General features: G+C 37.5%; 1 long non-coding RNA gene across 1 annotated transcript; it reads right to left on the bottom strand.

Moving 5' to 3' along the window:
* Positions 1 to 8,353: 8,353 nt before the first annotated feature.
* LOC124299072 (uncharacterized) lies at positions 8,354 to 10,119 on the bottom strand. The gene is made up of 3 exons (XR_006906940.1): positions 9,885 to 10,119; positions 9,436 to 9,554; positions 8,354 to 8,482 (listed from the first exon to the last, which is right to left on the bottom strand). It is a non-coding gene; the product is annotated as an uncharacterized LOC124299072 (long non-coding RNA).
* Between the last annotated feature and the right edge of the window lie 12,150 nt (positions 10,120 to 22,269).

The following is a 22,269-nucleotide window of genomic DNA, read 5'->3' as shown; positions in this document are numbered from 1 at the left end:
ATTCATGAGGCTTCAGTTCGGCGCTCAAGTATCAGACAGGAGAGTCTCTACTCGCGATTTCTTTTACCCATAGTTACTTGAGAAATACTTTTATCTTCCTTTTCCCGGCATACCTATATCATACGTAGCTATATCCATTCTTTGGGCGTTGTTTTTATACGATTTCAAAAGTTAAGCTTCCACTTACCGCTCCACATGCCCGCGGAGTTCCTCAGCTTTTAAAAAGTTAACATTTTTTTTACCGTTTTTCTATTTTTTTGATTTTTTCTTTTTGTTCTCTCCATAGATCAATACACGTATAATAATGTGTACAATACGTCTTCGCGCATCCGAAAGTTTGACCTGAAACACTTTGAAGCATACATTTTTCCTAACAGTCTAATTCCTTGATACTGAGTATACGAGGGTTTTCGGGGTCGCTGAGAATGAATCTGACGTCAGAATTTCAAAATTCAAGATGGCGGATCCAAGATAGTGGACAAAAAATATGAAAATTGATTTTTTTCTCTTGAAATTTGTTGACCGGGGGTTTTCACAGTCGCTGAAGACGAATTAAACGTCGAAATGACAAAATTCAATATACGGAATGCACGAAAAAAAAAATAGTCGGTTTTTTTGAAACACTCTAATATATATATATATATATATATATATGATGTGGCGGGCCGTTGATTTGTTTCTCTTTCTTCACTTCCAAATCCCAATTAGCCTTCTCCGAAGAACTCGACTCCTAAGGAGTTTACTTAACTTCGAGAAAATTATCTTTCTTGAATGGTATCAAGTTACCTGCCCGAGGAAACAGAAAATCCTACAAACCCACGGATTAATTTCTCTCAATTGGCACTTGGACGGCTGTAACGGTGCTTTTAGATATAATTCGTAACACTGGCCTGTGAATGGTACGATTGATTTATTGGAAGAATTAATGGCTCGCGATGAAATTAAAGCTAATGTTTACTTGGAAAACGCCACAACAATCATATTTCGTATCAGGACGAATTGTACACATGCGATGGTATTTTCGTTCAGATACTCGGTCATATGTATGTATGGTACGTCGTTCACGTGTACGGACATGTATAATACAAGAAGCAGAAAATACCTCTGGGAAAAGTTTACGACACGGTTGTATCGAATATCCGTTACCGTTGCCGAATCGTGTTTCATCGTCGTAATGGAATGTCATCCTGTACACTCGGCCATGTAACGGTCTTTTCGTTTTCGCGGTTTGCTTCGACCAGGATTAACTCCAACTGCGGAGCCTCTCGCAATTAACAAAAATCATCCGCTATCAATTTACTTTTTATTGTTTTTTATTTTTTTTTATTTAAAACGGAATTTCGGATGTCGATATGACATGCATCTATAAATGGAAACCGAATAAAAGAAAAGTATAAATATGAGAGAAAATAATAAATAAATTGTATAAATAAAATGGGCACGGCGGACATCTAGGACAATAACAATTCCATAAACGGCATACTCGTAAAATTACAGATAAAATAGTACAGGTCAGAATATAAAACTTATCATAAGCGTGTCTTTGGGGATATTCTTCAAATCCCAGTTTCCATTTCCTCAGTTGCGCTCGCTAATTCCGTGCCCGGCCAATTTGACTCCCCTCGTCCGTCATATCTAGGTGGTTTTTCCTTGATCGGGAATCCGTAAAAGATGGGTCGCTGCTACGAGTCCTTCGTTCTCGCAATAGAATCCGTATGCGTTTTACTTCATTTTTCGTCGGTTGTATTTATTCGTTCGTTATGATTTCTTTATTTTAGAGCGCACTCTGACGACGATCGACCGCTCATCCGTCGTCTATCGCTTACACTTCTCGATCGATTGCCTATACATATGTCATATAACCGCTTAGGTGAAAGCCCCCCAAAAGATTTTTCACAACGTATAGTTTTGGGTTCCTGAAAGTGGATTTTTATGGAAGATTTAAAACACTCGCATCTTTGAAAAACTTCGAATTCTCAGGAAAATTCTAACCATTTAGCACTTTGCTAACAATTATTTACTTAGCACTCTTTTCAGCCGTGCTGTTAGTCAACGCAGCCTTGCCGCAGATTTCAAATACTTTAATGACGAAGTTGAAAAGATGAAATATGATATTTCACATGATTTATGTAATTTTGATTTGATGATCAGTCCACCGGTGGAAAACCGTATGCGCGTTGTGGTGGGCTAGATGAAATTTGCACTGTAGTGCAATTGTTGACTGTTGGCAATCTCATTTATTATTTGTAAATGGCAAAGCAATCGGAAAGCGGGTTCACGTTCCCTGCGGGGCGAGCTATAGGCTTGAACGAACAACGATCACCATCCCGGGGAACGGAAACGGAAATTATGTGTAAACATGAAACAAGGATATAACTAGATTATGTATGAAGGCCTGAACTGTAACAGATTGATTCTTTTTACACAGCTTTTCCTGTTCACTACTAATTGCAATTCCATTTTCGAGACAATGATCGGCAAGATCTCGTACAATGAGACTTGTCATATTCTATACAATTCAAAGAAAAAACATTTTGCATGTGTAAATTGTGCACTGTTACGTTTTTGTACTTTGATGAATTGTTATTTCCATGCCATATTTTCATAAGTTTATTTTAAATTTGTATCTCTCTTTATCTTCTTATTTGAAATTCTAGCCCGCCTGCATTTCACTGTATCCTTTCATTAGCTCATCTCTAGGCCAGGGCGTGATAAACGAAATCCAATCATTCGTTCATCTATACAACTTTGAGTCGAAAAATGTGAAAAATATCCATCTGTCTGGATGTGGCTGTTACAGAAAGCTGCCAAGGAAAGATAAATTGTGTTTCGAGAAAATAATTTCGTTCTACGTTCGGGCTGTTCGACCAACACCTACACAGATCTGTGCTCGCGGTAACGTTTCAAACCTTTGTAGTTAATCTCTAAACCACAGATGAAAACCATGAACTGAGAAGGATCGAAACAACAGGTCGGTTCCGGGCTCGCATGGCAGAGGTTGCCTTTGCAAATATACCTTGCTCTGCAAATACCTCTTACTTCACCGGTGAGATGGGCTACCAGCTTTGCTCAGTTTCACAGTTTCTGCCTGTAACGTGAAACGAATAGAATTACAATTTACTTATTACCTGTAGGTGGTGACAAAAATAGTCTTCTCCCCACCATTGTCCACCAGACATGTACCATATATTCGTCTGCAATATGTCAACTCTACATCTGAAGTTAAGCGATCGCTTTATCGTGGAAATAGTTATCTGTCTATTCATCTCTGCCGGAAAAAATGTCACTAGAAAAGATGAAGAACAAGTTTAATGGCAGAGATGAGTGTATGTCGCATGTAAAATGACTGTAAATAAAGTTTGAAAAGGATAAGAGAGGAGCGAAGTTCATATTCCACGACACGCACGTGTTACCAAGGCTAGTGGTCGGATTTTTCTCCTAGCCACGTAGGTCACAATGGAAAAAAAAAAAAACTTCAATTTGACACCTTCCAAATGTTTCAGACAGTCGACTGACAGCTTTGTGTAAACTCAACGCTGCTCGCCGACGAATAAAATTTTTCGAAATATGTACCTGGCAACAACAAATCAAACATGCTCTGGGCACTTTACTAAGAGAAACTAATTCCCAGTCTGCTTTCCCTGGTGAATAAAAATTACTGTGGAAATCGTTGCTGAAAACTCAGCTTTCGTGTGTTGTTTGGAATATTTGTCAGAGAAAAGTCAAACTTTTTCTTCAAAACTCTGTTCAATATCACTGGTTAAAACATTTCCATGAAAGGCTGCAAAATGTCTCTGCAATTGTCAATCGTATGGAACCACAAAACTAATACAACGCATTGCATATTTACTTTAAACTTTTAACTCAAACGTAGATACATATAAAAATGACAGAAGGTTTTGGAAACTTTTATATATACTGAGCTTGAAATATTGCACCATCTGCGAGAGAGGATATCACGCTCAAAATTTTGATCTACTCGTTAATAAACAATCTTTTTGTCAAACTGTATTTGGAAGATGGCCTTGATTTTTGAAAGTTAAAATTATAGAGTATGAATCATTTTTTTTTAGTTAAACTTTTGTATTATTTGTTAATTAATTGGAACATCAGAAGTTCGAAAATTTTGATTCAAGATATATTCTTTGGGATACTCGGCTGATTTTCACAGAATTGTTACGTCCAGCGTACCACCACATATCTTTCCCATCTTCTTCTTCCACGTCTTCCCTCTACTTGCCAACTCTTCCACATTTCATGTAGTAACTTTATGGTCTCCATTCGATCCTCCTATTTCCACCCAGCCTTACGCCACTCGTTATCACCCTTATTCTATTTCCCACCATTCTGGATTCTCGCATCTTTCGTGCATTCATACTCTTTCTCTCAAGACCATTTCTAATCCACCCTTCATCAAATACACTTCAATTCCAACGTTCGTCTAATCAACTTCTATTCCTACGTCCAACCAACTGAACTTTTAATTACAAATTCCAATTTCATCTATTCCAAAATTCACTTCGTTTACACATTTAGACTGACAATCAGTAGTTCAATAAATCGTTTACGCGGTCAATTTGACCTTCTCAATCTCATTTATTGCTCCTTCCATTTTTCCCCGAGCCAAGGGTACTGACGAGAAAGAACCCAAAGAAACCCAAAACAACATCTTGGGTGGGCGTGAAAGCGTATTGATACTCGCTCGTTAATACCAACCCCTCTATCCTGTAACAGAACTTTACAGATTTAGTAGCATTTTTGGGTTTTTTTCCTAGAGTTCAGATATCTTTAAGACTATGTTTTTTGTTTCTACTTATTCATTGGTATAGTTTTTCAGAGAAACAATGCAGAAATGACGGAGCTTTTTTACACTAGAGTTTCGACCAAATTTGACAAAATCCCTGTGCTCATTATGTCGCAAAAATCTTAATATACTATAAATTTGAGAAAGTTGCCCAACCGAAGATCGATAATTGTTACCAATATTATCACAAGATGGCCGTACATTTGATAGCTGTTAAAATTGAGTCATTAGAAGGTGCGAACGCGTTAAAGAAAGCCGTTGTGTAGAAAGTCAAGCATTTTAGTTGCGCGCATGCGCCAACGTCATTTTACCGCACTCTTAAGAAATGTAGTACTTTAAGCACGCTTCGGAGACTTCGAAAATTGATTTGTCTTAGCAGGTGTTGGAAATATGTACATATGTACAGGTATACGTATAACATTCAAGGGCTGGCATAATGTTGGAAAATGTGGCTACATTCCGGTCGATGAAGCGCAATCACCGTCACGATCACAGTATTAAAAAAGCGTCCGTTTCTCCCCGCACAAGCCTCTTGGCTTGTTTCTATCTGCGTGTATGAAGCATTTTTAATTTAATTTTGTTTCACTTTGATTATTATTATCGTTATACGATTCCTTTTGCTCAAACGAATTTTAATCGGAGAGCAGAAAATTTAATTTCCCCAACTTACAACAGTGTTTTGACTTCTCTCTCGATACAAACAACTTCAAAAACTTATTACCACAAAGCTTCGTAACTGCCGCACTGTGTTGGAAAATTATTACACTAATAGAACAGACATTCTGTCGATCTCCGTACGATCTCGATTTCTCTTCCATTTATATCTCCCCTTCACATCGATATGACTGTGTTATTTGGTAATATTTATTTGTTTCTTTTAATTTGTTTTGGTACTTCTTTGTTCAAGATTATAACAGGCTCAATTAGATTTTCCAATACTGATTAGATTTTTCAGCGTGAAAAACGTGGTTTCGATGAAAAAAAGTAACACGCATTGGTTTTATAATATCTATTTTTCAATACTAGTAATTGTGAAACGTGTTGGTCTATGGGAACGAGCACCGAAAGAGAAATCATGTTTTAACTGGATGAAAAGTGGTAAAATTTAGTTATACAAATCCGCTCCATGTCCGATGTAGATTTGAGCCTCGTTAAATTTAAAAAATCATCAAGTCGAATGAAACTTATTGTGAGTGGTCCGATCACGCTTCAAATAGAGTTAAAAAAAAGCAGTCTGGCTAAAAGGCTTTGCTTTTTGTTTTTCGTTTGTGTATTTAACAATTTGGATGATGATAGCAAAAATCATAGAAATTAAGTGCAGTAGAGATGTATGCCGAATTTTTTTTATAATCTTTTATCTAAATATGTACATGACGTGCGTAAAAACATATTTCAACGTCAAAAAATTGTATTTCAGACTGCGTTAAATTATCTCGAAACATGTCGGAGCAGTGTCCACCATTTTCAAATCGGTTCTCGGTCTATCGTACCGTTTTTCAAATGAACTTGATTACCTCCGAAACAGCTGTAGATAAAAATATAAAAATTCCAGAGTTCACTCGGTTATTAAACGGAATGCGGCCCTCTCGTTTGAGGTCACATCCGACCACTGTTTATTTGTTTTGGGGTAAATAATTTTGAGCAGACCGCGAACTGGGTTGATAAAAGAGTATAAAATTTCGTAGCGTAACAGGGAATGATTTCCTAGCCGCGTAGCCGGCAGTAATTCGACCCAAACTTGGTACACACGTTCTAATCAATGACTCTAGTGACACACGAGATTGAGTAAATACTGGGCTAAACCGCTCGTTACCGCCAGCAAAGGAGATCACACGCCGCAGATGATATAATTATCCTAAACGGCGTTGGTGACGCGCGAAAAGATTGGCGCGTCGTCGATGAAATGTCGATAATTGCGTATCGGTCCGTCTCGAATTCGCCTTTATACCTCTTGACTACGTACGAAATTACTTGACTATGGTGTCTTTGGTATCTTTTACGCGGACGGTGTGATGGTTGCCTGTCCCAGTGGATATATAAGTGGATTCCAGGCTGAATGGTATGCGTTTGAAACAAGGGATTATCAAGAGAAATATTTTTCGACTGGCTGAATGGAGTCACATAAACCTAATAAATTAGCCTCTGTTGGAATTTAGCTGTATTCGATAATAACCAGGTTCAGTTAAGAATCTTGGTTTGTTGAATTAGCTTTACTTGGGATTTATGCACACATCAATGAGGTTTTCGTTGAATCAAAATGAACTTTTATCTAATACGATAGAAAATTACGCATCCAAAAACGCTGTTCACTATTGTTGACCTCAGAATTTCATTATGCATGGGACTCCGAAATGACAGTTTGGGACAGAATTCATATTCTTCTTTCAGAATTATAAAAGATTCATGCAATATTCATGTAGTATATAAACCATGTTATACGGGTGACAACCACAGAGAAGCATGTAACGTAAAAATAAAAGATGCCGTAGCTTTGATCCCTGAAATATCATGCCCACATCAAAAGAAAGCTTCCATTATTTATTGATAATCATTCAACAAGCTGAAGTATGCAATTTATGCTGATGTAAATGCAAGCTACAAACAAATTTTATGCAAAATATCGATGTCACAACGGAAACAAAATTGTCGCTGAATTTACTACAATATCTGGAAAAATGGGGGACTGGTACAGATTACTGTTGAAGCTAGATAGGTCCTGCGGTATATTTATTGCGAGTTACTTGATCGACGGTACGATTTGTCATGGAGAAAAATTGCAGTTATTTCTGTAACGCGAATCTGCCAGCTCCCAAATTAGTTTATGCAACAATAATATCCGTCGATTGATTCATTTGCGGTCGTATAAATTATATGTGTATATTGTATGGAAATGAGGATGCGACCAAAAATAGTACAAAACTGTTCGATCAGTTTCAATAATTGTATGCATTAGTTTGTAAAAATTTCAGAGTATCAAAAAGTCCCGATTGGCATTATCTGTAAGGTGTATGATATTTTTTATATCAATTAAAATCAGTGTTGAAAAAAGAACCGAGGAGTTGTTGCCGTCAACAAATCCGTGCCACGCTTGGCATCTAATTTTCACCTTATACAGAGCATCGACTCTGTGCATGCCAGGACTGAAGAAACGTTAAAGTACTTACTCGTAAAGTAACGAAGCGATATCGGTGATAAATCATTCAAGATAAACATTTGGTAGCACGCATGGGTTAGATTCCAGACTTCCAGGACTGATGATACATCCTAGACGTGGTTGTACAATTCACTTCGGATCACAAACTTCATAGGTTGATGAGGTTTTCGGTTGTCTTTTGTTGATCGTTTATCTTTGATTAGAATCTTTGGTGAATTTGCATGGAATAGCGAGAGATGGGAATCTTTTCCGATTACATGTCATTTTTCATTTATCCTAGCATGGTTTATAAGACAAATATAATAATATAATACATGTATAAAGATATAACAAATGCATGCGGTCAAATCAGACCGTCAATATTGTATTATTTTGGTTGGACAGTCCACATGCCACTTCCAATTGACAGTTTGGCAGATTGAGAGTTTTTACGTGTCTATCGCCATCGGTTTTATTCATAAACTGAAATTCTATTCGGTCGAGTTGAACCTAGCCATTCCAACACTGCAACGGCCACTCTGAAGCTTAACGAAATAAACCCCAGTGAGAGGTGTTCAGATTGAGTATCTCAAGATTTTTTAGATGCCAGAGAAAAAGGAAAACAAAAATACAGAAATATATACCCTTGCTCTTGTCTATGCTAACCTGTCATAACCTATGGAAGGATGAAATTATCTTGAAGGATCTGTTGGTTAGGTATATTAACCTGTAATGATCACACTTCAGTACAGTTTAAAACAGATTACACCGGTTCAATTTGACCCGGGGAATCTTTGAGCGATTACTGGGGCAGGACGACGCATTACATTGCCGTGAAAAAATTTAGAGACACAATTTGAACATTGGAAAATATGTTCTCGCTGAATGAATTGTAAAATACTGTCTTGATAGTCTGAAATAAATTCATAACATTTTTTGCAAAAGAACGTGGATCCTCACTCTTGAATTTATAAGTTTTTCAATTTTAATATTACTTCGCAAAATTTCGATACGGTACTCGAAAGTTGTATTAAATTTTTAAAAAAATCGCTTGATACAGTGTGTTTCAAAAATCATATTTATTTTGAAGGTTAATGATTTAGGATCTGAGCGGTAAAATAATTCAATACAACCCGAAGAGTTTATTTACTCATTTTGCTACTGATTATATCAACATCCTCATCTTCCTCGTGAGGCGTGAACGAAGATTAATCGATATCTGAACAATCAATAAAGCACGATCAGCGATGAAAAAAATCGTTTTTATAAAGTTAGGTTCAGCACGTGACATAATTTACGTTATTTTAAATACATTTGACTAACAAATGGAACCACAATAATTCAAATTTGAAAAAAGAGGGTTCCGTGAACATTTTTTTGGCAAAATACAAAGCATTTTCTTTTTCTGGGGAAAGTGATAATTCCGATTCCCCATTATTTTGCATTGTACAAGGAGTATTTCTAGAGGTTTCAGATAGCGTTCAAATTTTATCCTTACTTCAATATAGGTATGGTCGGACTCTCAACTCCAACAACCGCCGTTTTCTTTTCGACGTTCCTCACCACAACGAAACCAGAACCCGCTGAACTTTCAACTTTCAGATCATGTTTCAAAATCTGAAACAATTACAATGAATTCTACGCAAAGCTAGAAATATTTTCAAGCCTTGCAGGAAGTATTATTTTCACTGGCTTGAAAAGGATTAATTATAAAAACACTACCGTTACTATTCAATTTGTCGTTCTGTATCTGCGTTCTAAAAAATCAGTGAAAAATTACGAATAACTTTAGATAACATTAACTTTCTAACGGTGTAGGTTGTATCCAAAAACATCATCAAATACCAATGCAACCCTACGTCGACTTGTACCGTCAAAAACCGCATGTAATTCTTCGCATATAATTTTTTCTCAGGTCTATACAGACGATGTAATTCGAAGACACACCGATTTATTTTCGTCGATTCACGTTGGTAGTCCGGGGGTAAAAAATCCACGGCAGTACCTCACCTCATATATGTTGGGTAAAAGTTTGAGCGTATGATAAATTTTCGGCGTCCAGAGAGATTTCAGAGACCACATATCAGTCGGGGTCTGTAGCTGGAATGTGAATTTGATAAATCTCTACATCGTGGGTAGCTCTTCAACGATTCGTTTCAAGCAAATTGAAACTTGAAGTAGAGAATGATATCGATTGAGGAAGGCTATAAGTCTGTCTCCCCCCCCCCCCCCCCTCCCCATCCGTGGAGACCCCCCTGACCTCAGAAATTTATTGAAAGCAAACTGCGAGCTCTCCTGAAAGGCGAGGCCATGTTCCACATCACATGCGCGAACCAATATGGGTAGTTTATAACAAGCTCATATACTCACCAATACTGCCCGCCTTCGCCTATGTATGTATATTGTATACCCACTTCAAACTTCCCGGCAGTCCGATCAACAGCCTCTGCATCATACTCTGCCCTTCTGTGATAGCTCAGAGTATCTGAATTACTTCAAGAAAACTCCTCCATTACTGTCTGTAGTATGCCTATGGCGTTGCAAGGGAAAGTAAATGTACGTATTCTCCTTGGGCCTCGCTAAAAAATTATCCTAAAAACATTGGGTTGATTCGAAATTCACACGAGTTTGTCGTTTCTCCTATTGTTTCCATATTTTGATATTGTAATGTCGATAAAAAAAAAAAAAAAACCCTAGTTACGAAAAGTTCCGTCAATAGGCTTACACAATTATTACATCAAATTACGGTTGGTTGATACAGAATGTTATCTCTGAATAACAATTGTAATCAGGAGTCATTATCATATACCAAAGTATTCTTTCACGGAAGTTCTGCATATTCAATACCAGTGTAAATTGCAACAGGCGTCAATTGTAAAACAGAATTATTACTCCGTCATCATGCGAGGATATTAGCGTCAATCCGTGTATCGATACATGTGACCATCTGTGCCGTTATTGCATCGATCAATATTTGGCAAAGTTGAACGAAGTCATTTCTATGCTGTGTCTGGTTCTTTTTTGTTTTTGGTTTTTTTTTCAGAGTGTAAAGTGTAAGTCTTATCCGAAATTGACCCGAACCATAATTGACTAAAAGTGATGTGGATTGGAATTTAAAGATTATAATAATTGCAGTAGCGGATTTAGGCCATAATTAACAACGTTGTGAATTGTAACACGTTAATCGGTGTCGATTTAAACGCTACTCGAAGTCAATCAATTTTTTCATTCGCAAGTTTTACACAATTCGGGTATTTTCAGGGTTCCATGAGTTTGTCAGCGAAACATTGTACAGCTGAAAGTGATCGAACAAAAAGCTCGTGAAACGAAGCGAGACTGAAAAAGAGTACTTCCACTTCGAATACTAAAAAATCTCATCGCATTCATACCAATACACTGCAACTTGTGCGGATTTGGCCAAGCAGTCGTTTCGTTGTTTATAACTTATGTTTAACCGTTCATTGACTGCGTTCTGGCGAAACGTTAAATCATTATACGACATGACTTGACTGGAATGGTAATGACTCGGTAAGTCTGTTTTACCGATATTTGTTCCCCTTAGTAGTAGGCACCCCAACATACGACGGTGTTCACTTGGAAACTCCTTGCACATAAATGAGATGTGTCGAGTGTTTCGTGTATGTGTACCTCCGTGATGCACTGTCAAGGTCGCAATGACTATACGCAAATCATGAAACCCGATTGACTAATACCAATTGCCACGCACTTGCAACAATATTATAGCCAATAATCATTTGCATTTATTTGCTTGCGCTGGTATATTCAAATCATTTGGGGCTGCTGGGTAGGATGTGTTAGCGATGTTGGGCGTCTGAGTTCAATTTGAATAGTTAGTATTTCCGATTTGGTAGTAATGTTAAACTATCCGTACTTGAATATGTTCTTCAGCCCAGAACGTGTTCGATTCCAGGTGTAAAAGATCAAATAATTTCCGAATTATCATGGCATAAACAAAAATAAGAAATAGCTTTGTTTTACCTATACCAAGGACTAGTCAAAAAGAATGAGTTGAAGAGCTAAATAATAACAAAACGAAGACGATTCTATTCTAATTATGATCGATTTCAACGGTTTCTTTGTTATGTATGTACTTGCTATGCCTAATCACTGGAATCATTTTATGTTGGCGGCTTTCTAACTATTTTCTGCCTCATTCTCCCTATTCCAACTACTCTTCCTGAGTACACTTACCCTATATTCAAGTCTATGAATTTTGCATGCATTCTCGCGTCGTCGGTTTCCGACTGCATCTCTGTTAAGGGGTTAGATATACCTGGGTAGGTAGAAAAAACAAATCGATTTTTTTTCTAAGTGTTCAATCGAAAGTACCATCCTTTGAGTGTCTAACCTAGAAATTTCGCCAGGAAAACTCGCAGTAATGACGAAGTTATAGCGTTTTGTAACCGATTCGTTGAGCAGCCACAAGGGCATCAAAAACGAAAGAATGAGGTTGACACAGCAAAAGAAAAAAGGTCTAATGGAAGCATCGACATCTCAGGAAGATCCATCATGTGTCCTAGGAATCGACGGTTTTATACAAGATTAGAATGAACCAGTTATTTCACTATTAGTGTAAGCTGTACTCAAAACTGTAAACGCGTTTTTTTCGAAACAGTGTTTTCAAAATCGGTTCCACAAATATGTCCGCGACTACTGGATCTATCGGGATCTAATTTTGCACAGTTAGGTTTCACACTATAATCCAGTATTTATCGAACCGTTTTTTCCATCCCCGGCTTAGTTTTTTTTTTTTTTTTTTTTTTTTTCATCGTTAGTACTGAACAATTTTGAGGCGAAAAATCGTGTGTTTTATTCGAAAAAATTAAATTTTTACAATCCGGCTGAATAAGTATTACTTTTATCTACCTATATGAAATTTTGTTTTCACATAAAAAGTGGCGGAGACATGTCTGGCATCGCAAACGCTATCAACAAAACCGTCCCAGAAGAATGACTGAAATTTTCAAACAATATAGATAAAATGTTATACTTTAAAAAATATGTAATGGTTATTCAATAAAATAGAGTTTTATAGACGAAAAAAAATCTTAAATATAACCTTAGTTTTAGCCGTACCAGGTACATGTAACCCCTTAATCGATCAAGATTATCATTATTCAGCGTTTCTACGGTGTCGTGATACTGAAATTTTTTTTCATGTGAGAATTCTTCTGCAGTACAACACGGCAAAGTTGCATAATAGTAGAATTAGCTTAGTGGGGCAGGGTTGAAGTTCCGATTTTGAAAAGTTCCGAAACCACCTTATTCCGAATTATTTGGTGGTGAAACTTGAAGTAAAGAAATAAGACTTTCACGAAACAACAAAGTTTCAAATGGTGGGAAACTCGACGACTTAAAACTTACAAGATTTCGAAAATTTAAGTTACAATCTAGCAACGTTTCGAAAAGTAAAGTTCCGATAGAGTAAAATATCGAAAATTAAAATATAGATCTGAACTGAAAATCTTCGATCATTCGGAATTTTTATGTTTCAAATTTTTCACATTTCTTATTTCCGCACTTTAGGAAGTTTGATTTGTCGGGTTTTGGTTCATTCGAAACTTTGATGATTCGACAAATTTTGGTTTCTTTACTTTAAGTTTCCCCGCCAAAAAATTCGTAATTTATCATTTTCGGAACTTTTCAAATTCGAAATTCAATCCCGCCCAAGCTTAGCTAACGTGCATGCCTATATAAAACTGTCCTGTGCTCAAGTATGATTTTTATCTATTTCCACCCGTAATTTGATCTTCCTCAAGCAAGCAAATATCTTGATTTATGTGCTCAAATGCGAACTTGAATTGTCACAAACAGGTTTATAGGCAGGTATAGTTATCCCCAATTTATTCCATGAATGTAATTTTATTAATTTCTATTATTATAAAACTTCCTAAATAATGAAGATGCAGAACTCGGTAAACGCTGCACTATTCTCTAATCATTAGACGATCCGAACCATCTTTAAGGTACAGTTAAGAGAGACGATGGTTGTCAAAGAGGGAATGAAACATGAAGACATGTCCATGAAGTATAAGTAAACGCAACTTAGCTTTGGCATGGTGAACTTTAGAAGGCTTCTGAGAACGTTAACCCTCCGTATGACCTTTACGCTTCAAACGTCTATGCACGTGATGCGTATCCTGCTCTCACCTCGTTTGTAAGGTTAAATTAAAACATCTCATAATCGGATATTCAAAGTTTTTTTCCTTACTTTCAATGGATGAATTCTCAAAAACTATGCGTTTTGAAGATACTTATGCGCTGTTTTGAAACATTTTCAAAGCTATTCTGAAGATTGTTTAGCTACGGATGCTTATTGCACGATAATTTCAAATCAGAATCGTGATAACTTTCATTGTCAAAGAAATACATACATCAGCCTTATCAGCTTTCGAGAAGATTCCTTAGTTGTCAGAAATATTACTTTACAAAATACACCGATGCTTCAAAGTTTGACCACCACTCATGGAATTTTTCAAATTTCTAGTCATGGTTGCTGACAATGGTTTTTTACTCGATATCAGAGACCGATTGAATTTGTCACTGTTGCTGTATATCCAGGTTTCCAATCGATTCATGTTTCAATATTCTAGAGATCATACAGGTAGCCTCTTTCTATTTGTGACATTTAACTGAATATTGATATCGTGTCAAGTGCAGAGTAAAGCTCTAATATCACGTGCCTGTATATTCAAGAGGACGACTGAGTGTTAAACCTTCGAGAAGACCATCCAACTTTGAAGGAATACGGTACGACGTGTGCTATGAATAATACACGTACGCATACGCGTACCTTGAGACGAGCTGGTCTTATTTCAAAGTGGGTGACGACCCACCCTTCCCCCCAACTTGAGTAACTCTTGGAAAGTTCGTAGCAACTCTTGGAAAGAAGTATAATAATTCCTTCCGAATTAAAAGTATACAGTAATGTACATTATTCTTTTCAGTGTGTACCGTAACTTCGAGAAGTTTCTTTTCTTTGAATACACTGTATATAACACGTGCAGGATCTACACGCAGCAGCCATACCGGTTTCACGAGTTTCCTTTACTAAAAAATGTATGATTTCTTGTTTGCCGCTTTCTCTGAACTCGCAACTTTTATTGCAAAAGTAAAAATTTCTATATCACGAGATTAATGCTCGAGGCTCGGATTCAATATGAATATTCGAATTTTACTGCAGCCGATTTCTGCATGCGGACCTGCACAATCGCAATCACATTAAGAGTTCCTACCACCATCCTCTCGAACCGAGAACCAATTTCAACCCTCCGCGGTCTACGGATTTCTTTATTCGATCGCAACCCAATGCTATGTACCAGCGATGCAGCTCCAGATATTATCGGATCCGTTGGCAAACGACGTTTAGTTCGAGATAAGACCTGCATCCCCGACTCAGTCCAGGCACCGGTTACTCGACGGTGTGCTATTGACGTCCTGTCAAGATTCGAATATAGAAATTTGAGAGTTACTTCATTTATGGCATGCGTACTTGGATCCTTTTTGGGATGCGGGATCAGACGCAAAATCCAACCTCGAAACCCGTAACACGACGTATCCAAAGTCTACCTAGAAATCAACCAACTCCAAGACTGGACTTTTCCATCCCTCACACTTCACAGTATAATCTTCCTCATACATATTTTTCTCTCATTTCCTTCCACCAATCAATATCAAGTTTTTCAGTTTATGCTCCCTACGTTTCCTAGTGATGGCATATGCGGACCTTTGTTTTGTATTCGTGGTTTGAAAACTTTCGTATGATTGTGATGAACGTATAAACCGTTGGCAATCAGCCGAAGAATATTGTGTGGATATCGAATAGCTACGTATCCTAAATAAAACCGAGTAGCAAATGATAAATTAATTCGTACTAATTGTGTCCAACAGCGTGAGTCCCTGCAGTATGTGTGAGACAGATTAAATTCAGCGTATGTACCGAGGTAGTATATCCATTCTCCGTTAATTTGTTCGATCGATCTCGCAAATTCGAGCCAGCCCGAGGGTAATTCGTACGAATATTCATCAAATTAATAAACGCGTTTAGCGAGTGTCTCGTTAAATCTCCGTATTTAATCATTCGATCATTATTTTATCGAGGGTTAAGTTGTTCCAATTTTACAACACGCTACGTGACGTTTCGGTCGAACTCAAATTCCACCTTTCTTTTCGCAATCGCCGTTTTTCTTCGCGATATTTTACCTCACCTCTTTCCGCACTCGTTTATCTCTCGCAAAATAACCAAGTACATTAAAATTCGTACATTGGAATGACGCACCGGCATTGAAGAGCGTAGGAAATGCTGTGAATCGTCAAACAAGCATGGCGCAGAATTTGCGCACTCGAAGCACGTATCCAAAACATTCCAGAGGTTAACTACACAAGTTTTTGGCAAAATTGCTCTGGGAAATCAGACAGTCACTTCTGCGCCGGTACGATTCAGAATCTCCATTCCCGAGTGCTAGCGGAACCTGGAGTAAATCCTTGTTCATCTAGGCGTTCTTTCGCTGCTTCTTTCATAAGTTGGGTTACACATATTTTCGAAATAAAACAAGCATCGAGTCTCTGGAGCGAACCATGCAAGCGTACGTATTAAATAGAACTTTTTTCACGCGAGGTAAAGATTGAAACGGGAAAACAAACTGGAGGGAAATCAAGACCGCAGGGAACTATCAATATCTAGCAGAGATACCCATGCGAATGGTGGGTATAAATTGGTACATTTCCCACACTGTACTTTTCGAATGGTTTGCTTCGCTCGCGATCGGAATATGCATATATTCAAATGGCGTTGCCCCGTTTTCCTCCTCATTACCATTAATCGCTCCAAGCTGCGCCATCACTATAACTGTTCAACTGCTAACCGCCACATCTTTTTGCGAAAACCGAACATTGGCACGCCCACAAGCTTCGGCTAATTTCTGCATTGCGAGGCGACTGCCGATGGAAAGTAAAATTCGCTCAAAGTTTAGACGATCATGATTACAGTTAATTTTCAGACAGATTTAGTTCAGTACATTACTTACATTAATACAGCTGCAAACTGCGAGATGCCTGTTTAAAAAATATGTCAGCTTCAGACGGAAAACAGGAATCAAAACTTTGACTAGTTGTAACGGACTTTTGTTCGTTTGTGTTTGACCAAATCAGTTATTTGTGTGAAAAACTATGAAAAAACATTTTTGTAGCACATGTTCGGAAAGTTGGAATTTTCTAAGTAGTAAATGCCCTATTTCTGAACAGTTCGGTAAAACGACGCTTGCGCATGCGCTTACTGGAAATTTTCATTTTCCACACTAGGGCTTTCTTGGCACATGCGTGCTTTCCGATAATTTAATTTTACGCACCACCAGTGACATCATTCGGCTGAGTTTATTCCGAAGTTTGCATGTTTAGATTAGGTTTCATGAAACTGTCTATGCTTCTGGACCTCATGATCGCCCTTAATTTACTTATTACAAATAATTGTATTAGATTCGTTTGTTTTTTAAATCGAACTTTCCTTTACGGGTGTAGGAAGAAAAGAGTCTATTGTGCTGTTTACAGCTTGGCTTATGCTGCAAACTTCACACTTGTCGGAAATCGCTTACTTTCCGCCCTTCTTACACAATATTTTACACTTATGGTCAGTAGATTAATAATATATTCAGGGTGTTGAATATTTACGAACGTATCTGGTGCACATTATACAGACACCGTCAAGAATATCATGTCAGTCTATACAATATTGATATTTTCTGTAATGGGGTCATTTTTCGAATTATCAGAACCCTTTTGTACCTCACCCCCACCAATTTGATTATTAATGATAATTCGACACAACACTACTAACAATCGTACTTGATCGTCAGATGTGATCTCGTCTAGAGACGATCTTGAACTGAACTCTAGCGAAGACAACTGGCTTTTATATAATATAGCAAGGCAGCGATCCGGAACTGGACTTCGTAGTTAGACTTTTCAGGTAAACACAAGTCGATAGCTAGGTTCTCGTGGCTCCGATCCGGTCCCCTTGGTCCAAACCCTCACCACTTTCTGTTCACCCGAACGCTTCCATTTAACAGAATCATAGTACCGATGTTTTGAATAATCGAAATGTACTTTTCAAATCCAATTTACTGAAAATTGGAAGAATCGCAGGATTTCGATTATCCGAAAAATTAGTGTCACTGTTTTGACGAAATGAAGAACCATGAAATTTTGAAAAATTACGAACTGTACTTTCTGATGTATACTATTTACACAAAAATTAGAATCACGTTTGTCGGGGTGAGGGAAAATAGTATTTGAAGAATTCGGAGAACGACCCAATAGCAGACGTTGACTTTAATTAAATACCTGTACCGAAGCACGAGATTATGTTGTGGAATTAATCCTCGCAATATATTACTAAACTGTTGTTAAGTGACACACTTTTCTTTTTCGTAAAAAACTTCAACAATATTGATAATGTGTGTAGTATTTTTTGGATTCATATATATTTTGAATTAATTACACATTGACTTATCGCTACATTTAAAATCGAATTCAAATACTCCTTACTCAAATTATCCGCAGACCGAAAATAGTATGAGTTTATTTCTACTTATTTCTTGCAAATGATTTGGGATCCAAATTTCTTTTTTTTTTTTTTATCAACTCGAAAGACGATGAGAAACTTTCTCATTTTTTCTTTTCAACCGTTCAAGACTCTGAAAACACGCTATGAAATAGATGCCGTTATCAAACGACCAGTGGAAACAAGAAACAAATGGACCGATAAAGTATGAATTAAATTTTGCTGAAGTTTTCATTTTTCCCACCTCTGTTCTAACTCCTCTCGCACGTAGCTGCCACAACTATCCCATCGCCTCGATGCCTTGCGGCACGTTAACGATCAGAGAATATCCATCCTGTACACTTGACGCAGCATAGCTAATCGTAGAATGCTGCATGAGATACGATGCGCGGAATGCCCGAGTACTCAGTCGAGCCTCGGAAATCCGTTTAGGCGCAAGAACCCGTGAGATTGCAATGTCTCTGTCCGGCAAACCGGGCTGGATTGCTTTCTAACAAGTCGTATAACGCCAGGCGGCGGCTTGATATTGCACTTTTGCTACCAACTCAAGGATGCCGCGAACCAAGGTGACAAACCGTCCTATAACTTCTTCACTGATGTCTCATTGGACCTGCGTGATGCCCACAGGCATAATTATCGCTGATAACTTATTGTTAGTATTACGAGCAGCAGCGTAACTACAGCGATAGAATTGCTGGGCCCAATTTACTGAGAGCGTGAAATGTTCCTTGATGCAAAAAAATTTTAACAACAAACAAGCACGTTAACTAAATTAGACGCACAATTTGTGGTTTCTTTGGGATTTATGGGAGCTTTTATGAAATTCTGTGTTAATTGACGAGAATTGGGATTTCTTTAGTTATGCTGAATTCATTACTGAACTACAAATTTGAGTAAGTTTTGGAAAGAAGTCTTTTGATATTTCGTAAAACTTTGATTTCTTCACGTCAAGCTTCGCTACCAAATAATTCGGAATTAGTCGCTTTCGGAAATTTTCAAAGGAGGAATTTCAGTCAAGCCCCTGAAAATCCTGCTTAACTCAATAATCGTTGAGACGAACAACCAGATTAATTAACTAATTGAAAGAGACGATTACGTACAGAGCCAAACTAATCGTATATTAAACCTCAATCACACCACAGGCATAAAATCTGGCATATCACGGCGCTGGATACCAACGAAGAAACCTTGCCGCCCGTTATCTCTAGCCGCATCGCTTCCTAACAACCCTCGACAGTGGACTAGAGAAGAATCACTGGTTGAGCAGTGGGCAACCGAAGGAGGGAATAGGTCGTATAAGAGGATTCAGAATTCGCCGACTTTCCAATATACCATGCGTCTCTCCTGGGTGATCTATAGGCAAACCAAGATACATTCACCCGGATGAAGTCACCCTCCTTTACACCCACGCGCATAAGTTTGTCATTCTAGGATTTACCGTTTTTATTTTACTTCCCGCTGCATCCTCTATGCTGTTTCATCCGACATGTCCTATTTTATTCAACCGGATATCAGCCGCCGCTGATTCAAATATTGCTTTGATTATTCTACAATCAGTACAAACTAGATAATTACATCACTTCTGAATCGATGATGGGAAGCTAGAGTCAGTTCGCAGATTTTAAACCAGTTCTGTAATATTGTCAAATCCTAAACGGCTTCTGATGTTTGTCAGATAGTTTCGTGGTAATATTTCAAAAGAGTTTCTTGGAATAAGGTTTGTCATAATGCGATTAGATGAAAAAAAATTACGTAAAAAATACGTCCGGTATAATAGCCTTCTATAATGTGCTTTATTTTTTGTTTTTTTGGTTGGTACACTTTCGGTTATTCTCAGAAATTACATGGGACATGTCAGTGAAAATTTGAGTGAAATAGAAATGGATTAACAGGAATGTGCCAAATTCTGACGGTAGAATAATGATTATGAATACAAATCAGCGAAAGTTTCTTCACAAGGTTTTTGCAATAATCTGAACTTCTCTGGAGTATCTTTTCTGAAAGATTTTTGAATTTCAGTAAAATTTCCGAATGCTTGAAAGGTGTAAGTATTTACTCCACGAGACGAATATTTAGTAAGCGTATTAGGAAATGTTCGAAACAGTTGCCAAACTGATTATTGATACGCAACTATAAATTCGAAAAAAAAAAACACATATATGTTTATCCAGTATTTTCATCAATTATGCATTCAATCAAAATAAAGTGATTCATCACAATCACAAATAGTATTAGAGGAGGCCTGTTGATTTTTTATTTGAATCAATGTAGTTGCATTATATTTTCGTATTTCGTGGAGTTCTTAGACCTGTCGATGATGGAATTCAATGTCTTGCATCTAAATCGACGAAGTAGGTATTATTCTTCTTCAATTTTAACCTGATTGGGAACCATGTCATAAAACATTCGCATACCAAGACAAAAGCGAATATTCCCATTTTGCGTGAAAATCGTCAATTTTCCAATGTTTATGAAAATCATGTCATCAGAACAAGAATTCCGTCTGGAGTTTATAGAATTCACTTTGTATAATTGCCTGATCAATATAATAAATCAATAAAAAAAAGGAACAATAATAAACCGAAGAATTCAGAGAAATAGTCAAATTTGCGTCTCACCTTTTTCATCATTGTCATCTATGCTAGCGCAATCCAAATTACAATCTGTATAATATTAATAGTTTGAAAACCCTCTTTAAGCTCATAAAAACCCAGGAAATTCTGTACTAGTAACTGAAACAACGAAGGCCCGTCCAATGGGATAAAAATTAGAGGTTTGTCTATGTTTTGACTGAGACTTCGACATCCTTTGAACAACCGCAAATAGCCATCGCTTTCTATCTGATCGTCGCATCAACACTGATAAAATTTCGTAGAAACGCTTACTATTTTGACATAGTAATCGATAGTACGTGCAAGTGAAGAAGGTGTAATTATGGATTATAGTGTCCAATTCATGAAAATGTAGTAACAGTACCATTTGTATAGTAACGGATACTATGCAACCACATAATTACCTTCACTGTCCAATACAGTAATCATTACTATCGGCACGTAGTAACAGATACTATGCCAAGTTACGCAATGTTACTTTGGAATTTTATCAACTTTGTTTAAGGGGGCTTCCATAAATTACGTAACGCGAAAATTTGAATTTTTGAACCCCACCCCCTCCCAATGTGACATAACACATTCCGTCAATGAGCCCCGTTTATCGGAAGAGTTTGAAGCTAATTATTGATAAGAGATAAATGAATTGTTCAACAAGAAAATATCGTTACGCAACAACGATATCAAGCCGCCCCCTTCCCTAGTGTAACAATTAAAGCGTAACGAATTTCTTGACCCCCTCCCCCCCCCCCCCCCCCCGCGAGCGCGTTGCGTAATTTATGAAAGCTCCGTAATGTAAAATTTGGAATAAATGTTATTTTTTTGTTTTAGGTACGTCTTAACGACGGGCCTGGATTCAACCGTCGATATACTAATAGACTCAGGACAACAATGTCGAGAACAGATCTCGCTAATAACTTAATAACTTCAAGCATTCAATTAAGGGTGAAGTGAATTTATCTGTGTTTATTGCACATTAAAATACTCCAAGTAGTAGTAACAATCTAATGAAAACGACATCACTTACCAATCTCACACGTTCTCCCTTTGTTAACTTTGCCGATTGTGAAATCTAACTGGCGAAGTCTATGCGGCGTGTCGGTAAATGATATTGGCACAAGTTTATCCCGAACATAATCGGTCA

The sequence above is a fragment of the Neodiprion virginianus genome, chromosome 2, assembly GCF_021901495.1.
Source record: "Neodiprion virginianus isolate iyNeoVirg1 chromosome 2, iyNeoVirg1.1, whole genome shotgun sequence".
Lineage (NCBI taxonomy): Eukaryota > Metazoa > Arthropoda > Insecta > Hymenoptera > Diprionidae > Neodiprion > Neodiprion virginianus.
This window is presented reverse-complemented; position numbering and strand designations above follow the sequence as displayed.